The following is a 7,564-nucleotide window of genomic DNA, read 5'->3' as shown; positions in this document are numbered from 1 at the left end:
ATTTGGTCTGGGTAGCATAATGTGTTTAGTGGGAGCTGGTGGTTAAGGTGTCCAAATCAGATCTGGGAGGTCCTGATTCATATGCCCACTCTTCTCTGGCAGCTTGCTGGAAAACCTTGGACCAGTAATATACTCTGAGTTAACAGCCTCATAGGTTCGTTGTGAGGATAAAAGAGAAGGGGAGAGTGTGTCAAACCACTTCAGTGTCCTTTTGGGGGAGGAAGACGGGGGATACATGATAGTTAATAAATTAAGTTGATGAAAGGAGTCCACTGATTTATATAGCTAAATCTGAGTCCAGCAGCACCTTAGAGAACAAGATTTTTGAGAGTCAAAGCTCCTTTTATCTAATCGAGGGAGCTCTAATGCTGGAAAGCTTGTGCCTCCTCCCCCAAATCTTGTTGGTTTCTAAGGTGCTCCTGGGCTTGAATCTAGTTGTTCTACTATGGACCAGCACAGCTACCCTTTGAAACTTCAGGGATAGTCTGAATTGTATTCACTAGAAAGCCTGATGTGAGAAAGGAGGGCCAGTTTAGTATAGAGGTTAAGTGCGTGGACTCTTATCTGGGAGCATCAGGTTTGATTCCCCACTCCTCCACTTGCAGATGCTGGAATGGCCTTGGGTCAGCCATAGCTATCACAGAGCTGTCCTTGAAAGGGCAGCTTCTGGGAGAGCTTCTCTCAGCCCCACCTACCTCACAGGGTGTCTGTTGTGGGGGAGGAAGATACAAGGAGATTTCTACTGGGTGATGGATCAGAGTTGTCCACTGAGATGGTGACAAACAGAATGGACTGCCTGCCAGAGTCTCGAGGCGGCAGGAGGAAGGTGGCGGGCCTAGCTTGCCTGGGAAATTATAGATGTTTGTACACAAATGCTAGAAGTCTTCAAAGTAAAATTGGTGAGTTGGAATGTTTAGTGTTGGGAGAAAATATAGACATTGTGGGAATTTCAGAAACTTGGTGGAATGAGGAGAATCAGTGGGACACGGTGATTCCTGGATATAAGTTATATCGGAAGGATAGGGAGGGAAGGGTTGGAGGTGGGGTGGCTCTGTATGTCAGAGAGGGCATACGGTCCAGTAAGACCAAGGTCAGAGAATTAGATTCCCTTCTAGAAATGCTTTGGGTTGAAATAGAGGGCCAAAAGGCAATTTAACTATGAGAGTTTGTTATCGCCCACCAAATCAAAAGATAGAGGACGACTATAATATGATGGAAGGCTTAAAGACAGTGGCTAGACGTAAAAACTGTGTCATCATGGGTGATTTTAATTACCCGCAGATTGATTGGGTCAATATGTGTTCTGGTTGAGAGAAAGAGATTAAGTTTCTAGATGCTCTCAATGACTGTGCTATGGAGCAGATGGTCTCTGAACCTATTAGGGGTGGGGCGATCCTGGATTTGGTCCTAAGTAATGCCCAAGACTTGGTGAGAGTCTAAAAGTGATCGCACCGCTTGGGAGCAGTGACCATAACGTTATTGATTTCACCATTTGTATAAATAGGGAGTTGCCCCAAAAGACCGGCACAACCACGTTTAACTTTAAAAGGGGTAAATTCTCTGAGATGAGGAGGCATGTGAAGAGGAAACTGAAAGGAAAGGTAAATACAGTCAAAACCCTTGGGGAAGCTTGGAGGCTATTTAAAACTACAATCATAGAAGCTCAGATAAAATAATAATAATAATAATAATAAATTTTTATTTATATCCTGCCCTCCCCGCAGAGGCAGGCTCAGGGCGGCACACAAGATTACCATGATTACAATAAAATACAGTTAATACAATAAAATATAGTTAAAATACAATTAAATTACAAATTCATAATTAAGTTAAATTAATTAATTAAAACCAGTATAAATTGAAGGTGCTACAGTTCAATACATATATATAAAGATGGCTAGGTGTCATTACCAGGATTCCACTTTAAAAGCAAGATGGAAGAGGACGGTTTTACAAGCCCTGCAGAACTGATTGAGGTCCCGCAGGGCTCGCACCTCCTCTGGCAGCTGATTCCACCATTGGGGAGCCATTATCGAGAAGGCCTGCTCCCTTGTTATTTTTAGGAAAGGTACAAACAGGTATAAATTTATATAAAATTTTTGGCCACTGTGTGACACAGAGTGTTGGACTGGATGGGCCATTGGCCTGATCCAACATGGCTTCTCATATGTTCTTATGAGATTGTGAGCTGCTCTGAGACCCTGAGATTTAGAGTGAAGGGCGGGATATAAATCTAATATCTTCTTCTTTCTTTAAACTAAAACTGCAATCCTGTGCATGTGTGGAGAGTAGGTGCCACAGTGCTCACTGTAGATTACTTCCGAGTAACCATGGAGAGCAAGCCCAATGAGGAAAGGGTAAGGGACTTGGGGATATTCAGTCTGAGAAGAGGAGGTTGAGGGGAGAGACATGTTTGCTCTTTTGACATATTAGAAGGGCTGCCATTTAGAGAAGGGCAGGGAGCTGTTCCTGCTGGCAGCAGAGGAGAGGACTGGCATAGGAAAAACTTTTTAAGAGTAAGAGTTGTTCAGCAGTGCAATCGACCCCCTCACTGGCAGTCTTTAAGCAGCAGCTGGACAAATACTTGTCAGGGATGCTCTGGAAAACCAGAACGGCAGTGCAACAGTTAAAAAACAGCTTATCAACAATTTGCCTTATGCTCCCTGTAGCTTGAAAGAGCTCTGCTCAGATACTGTTGTCAAAAGCATCATATTTGAAAGCAAGGAAGTCTACAGTTCCTCCCTTTCTGCTCCTAAACCGGATGCAATCCCAGCAGCTGTTTCTGCCAGATTAGTGGGATCCAACATTTCCTGTAATAAACTCACATCCCTTCAAAAGAGCATGCTTGATTCAAAGTCCTGATCTCTCCTCTCCACCCCCATCCCCACACATTTATGCTCTCTTCTTCCCTTCGGCTTGGACCATGCCACAACAGTTTTGAAATATGAAACGCAACCAGGTCTTGGCCACATGAAAACTTGAAGCTGCCTTATACTCATCCCTTTAGTGTAGGGGTGGCCAAACTGTAGCTTGGGAGCCACATGTGGCTCTTTCACACATTGTGAGGCTCTTGAAGCCCCCACCAGAGAAGGCATTTGTCTATCAAAACCACTTCTTCAAGCCAAGCCAGCCAGTGACTTGGAGAATGCATTTAAAGTTCTTTCTACCTCTCTCTCTCCCTCCCTAGCTATTTTTCTTCCTCCCTCCCTCCCTTCCTTCCTTCTCTCAGACATCTGACGTTCGTGTCTGGTGGCTGTCACACATCTGACATTTATTCTATGTGGCTCTTATGTTAAGTAAGTTTGGTCACCTCTGCCCTAGTGGGTCCCATCTAACCCCCTCCCTAAAACTGCAGGAATACCTGCAAGAATTTTCCTCTGTGTGTTGTCTTGGGGGGCTGCATTGTGGTTGCACCCCTCCCACGTCAGAATTCCAAAAGTGCCCACGAACTCAAAAAGGCTGAAGTACCCTGTTGTCTCTTTGAAGGAGGCCCAGTTAGGGTTGCCAGGTTTGGGTTGGGAAATACCTGGAGATTTGGGGAAAGGAGCCTAAGTTTGGGGAGAGGAGGAGCTTCAATGAGATATGACTCCAGAGCCTTGTGCGGGGGTGAGGAGGGCAAGGTAGTATGCGTGCTCACAGAGAGGGCTCCAAGTGCCACCTCTGGTACCCGTGCCACAGGTTCGCCACCACTGTAATGGGGTAACAGTCGTTGCTACTTTGGCGGGAACTTCTACCCTAAGGGTCACAGGTTAGCATAACAAACTACAGAGAGAGATAGTCAATGCATATCAAAGAGATAAGAGGCCTTGAAGTCATTATGAGGCAAAATAGGGTACCATGGGATTGTAAACACTCCCATGCCAGATGGTAAAGGCTATTATGTAGTAAATTTCAGAGATCAACCGGACTCCTCTGCCAAGCACCTAAATTCTAAAGGGAAGAAATATGAAGGAGCTTGACATACTGCCCCCCTCATGCGGGCCCTCGGGGTTTGTGAGGATATTTTTTGTAAAATTGTTTGACTAACTGTGGAGCTTTTACATCCATCTCAACTATCCACTCATCCTGTGCAGGGGGGAGTATTTCCATCTGACTACGTAATGTAGGACCCCGCCCCCCCCCGTCTTAACTTAGGATCCAAAATTTCCCCCACTTCATGATGGTTCTGGTCCCCCACTGGGATCGGGTCCGGCACCTCAGGTCGGGGGTGCCATTTTGTTCCACCAAGGTCCCGGCGAAGCAAGCTAGAATGATTTTACTAAACATTTTAGGCAGTTCTAGTTCTACAGTCACTTTATTTATGACCCTTTTGATTTTAAACGGTCCCAGATATTTCTAAGCCAACTTCCTGGAGGGCTGGTGTAACAGTTGGCAAGTTCTTTGTGAATAAAAATACTATGCCACCCACTTTAAAGTCCCAGGTGGGTGAATGATGCTTATCATAATCTTTTTTATAAGTCTCTTTGGCGGCTTCCAGATTCTCTTGTATGGCTGACCAGGCTTCACTCTGCTTAGCCCATCACTGATCAAAAGTGGAGGTGGGTTCTTCCCATTCCCCCCCCCCCCAGTAGTAGAAGGAATGGTTTCCCCTCATATCCATTCACTACCCTATAAGGAGTAGTAGTTTTTGTGGAACTGTGTACACTATTGTTGTACCCATACTCGGCGAATGGCAGTAACTCTACCCAATTAGACTGTTGATGATTTACAAAACACCGTAAATACTGTTCTAGCAACACATTTGTTCGTTCCATCAGCCCGTCAGTCTGAGGATGGTAGGCAGAGCTGAGCTCTTGCTCAATATTGGTCAATTTGCAAAACTCCTGCCAGAAGTTGGCAACAAACTGGATGCCATGGTTGCTAATCAGCTTATCGGGGAATGAATGGAGTTTCACCACATTTTGGAGGAACAACTGTGCTAGCTTCTTAGCTGTGGGTATCTCAGAACATGGAATAAAGTGAGCTTGTTTGGAAAAGGTGTCTACTATGACTAAGATCACTGTCTTTCCTTGAGAAGGGAGTAATTCCATTATAAAGTCCAGAGAGACTACTGACCAGGGTCAGCTGGCTGTCTCTAGCGGTTGTAACAGTCCTGGGGGCTTCCCCTCGCTTCGCTTGGCCATAATGCAAATTTTCATGAACAGTCACCAAAATTGTCTATTTATCAAGTGTAGCGTCTCAATATACCCCAAATGACCAGCAGTCTTATTATCATGATAATGCTGCAAAATTTCCTTGCGCAAACTCTCAAGTTTATCATTCTTGTACCAGAACCCCCCTTCTCCTCTACACACTTCCTTGGGTCAGCTATCGCCTTCAACTTCAGCTTCTGTTTTCAGCCTCCCCCCCACAATGTTCCTCTGCTTGCAAACGAAGCTTTTGGGCTCTCGTAGTTACCGTTCCCCCGAGACGGGAAGGAGAAATCAAGGAATCTATTACTTCTTTTTGGCTGTTGTGCTGTGGGAGTCGAGAGAGCGCATTGGCTAAGAAGTTGCAGGAGCCAGGAATGTGTTTCAGTTTGAAATCAAATTTGGCAAAGAAGCCCGCCCACTGAATTTGTTTTCCAGTCAATTTCCTTCGACCTGTGAGGGCTTCTAAATTCTTATGATCAGTCCATATTTCAAATGGAACCCTGGCTCCTTCCGGCTAGAAGCACCAAGTTTCTAAGGTGAACTTAAACACAAAAGCCTCTTTGTCCCACACAGACCAGTTCCACTGTTCCAAGAAGAACTTTCGAGAGATATATGCGCAGGGTCTTAAGTTCCCCTCCTTGTCTATTTGCATCAGAATTCCCCCTACGGCCACATCGCTGGTGTCACATTGCACCACAAAGGGTTTTAATTCATTGGGATGGACTAGTACCGGTTCACTAGTGAACAGCCTCCTTAATTTCTCAAATGCTTTTTGGCACTCACTAGTCCATTCAAGTCTCGCTCCGGGTTTTTTTGCATTGGGACCCTTCCCTTTTGTTTTTAATAAGTCAATTAAGGGTAGCATGGTGTGGGCGAACCCCTGGATGAAGTTATGATAAAAGTTTGCGAATCCTATGAAAGATTGTAATTGTTTTCACGTTCTGGGGGGCTGCCAGTCTAGGACCGCTTGTACTTTAGCAGGGTCCATCGCTAATCCCTTCCCTGACACACGGTAGCCGAAGTACTTCAGTTCCATCTTGTGGAACTCACATTTTGAAAGTTTAGCAAACAATTGGTGATTGTAGAGGGTTTTCACCATTTCCCTCACTAGTTTAATGTGTGCTTGCATGTCGCTTGAATAAATAATGATGTCATCAAGATACACCATGACCCCCTTGTACAGATATTTCCTGAGCTCTTTGTTGATGAAATTCATAAAAACTCCGGGAGCGCCTTGCAGTCCAAATGGCATTACCAAGTACTCAAATTGGCCCGGGGGGGGGGGGAGCGGGGGGGTGTTGAACGCCATTTTCCACTCATCTCCCTCTCTGATGCGGACTCGGAAGTAGGCGTCCCTCAAATCCAATTTTGTGAAGATTTTCCCTTTGGACACAGTATTTAATAAATTCTTTATAAGCGGAATTGGATAGGCATTCCAGGCCGAAATTGCATTCATTCCTCTAAAATCAGTGCAAAACCTCAGTCCTCCGTCTTTTTTCTTGCGGAATAACACGGGTGCTGCGTGAGGGGCCGTTGCTGGGCGGATGAACCCCCCTGGCTAAGTTCTTATCCAAAAATTTCCTGAGTTCCGCCTTCTCTGCCCATCTCATTGGATAGATTTTGGCTTTGGGTAGACTTTGCCCTGGTATCAGTTCTATAGCACAGTCTGTGTCCCGGTGGGGAAGTAGCTCATTAGCTTCTTCCTCGCTAAACACAGCTTTGAGATCTCGGTACTCTCCGGGGATGGATCTCACTTCTATAGTTAAGCATAACTTCTCATTCACCGGAGGTGGATCAGAGCCCCAGTCACTTCTCCACTTATGGCTATCGCACACTGGGTCCTTAAAGTCTATGATTTGATCTCCCCACCTAATGTTTGGTTCATGTTTGGCTAACCAGCTTACTCCCAGTACCAGATCAAATGAGGAGGGGGCTATTACAAAAAATCTCCATGTCCCAGTGGTCTTCTATTCTCACTGGTACTAACTGGGTTTGCTCGGTGCACGGTTCCCCCTTCATTATTGTCCCATCCATCCGCTCGAACTGGATGGGGTGGTGTAGAGGATTCTTGGCTTGTCCCAGAATCTCTACCATTTGTGGAGTAATTATGTCCCTGGTACACCTTGAATCTAGCAAGGCCCTCACATGCATGAAGCGTTTTAGGAAAGGGTTCAATAGAGTCAATGGGATGAAGAATAAAGTTCCCGTAATTCTCACCCTCAGAGGTGTACCGCTCAGTGCAGGTCGTTCTCATTTTCCAATGGCCCTTCCTTCCAGGATTCCTCTCCAAACTCCAGTACTACTATAACATTCTCGTCTTGCAGGGCAGCTGCCGCGATGCTGCCCCGGCCCGATTTTTTGGACAGCCTTCTGTCTTCTTGGGTTTGAGTGTGCTGGTTTTTGGAGTAAGGGGGGGCATTGAAGTCTCTCTG

Source organism: Heteronotia binoei, chromosome 13 (genome assembly GCF_032191835.1).
Source record: "Heteronotia binoei isolate CCM8104 ecotype False Entrance Well chromosome 13, APGP_CSIRO_Hbin_v1, whole genome shotgun sequence".
Taxonomy (NCBI): domain Eukaryota; kingdom Metazoa; phylum Chordata; class Lepidosauria; order Squamata; family Gekkonidae; genus Heteronotia; species Heteronotia binoei.
This window is presented reverse-complemented; position numbering follows the sequence as displayed.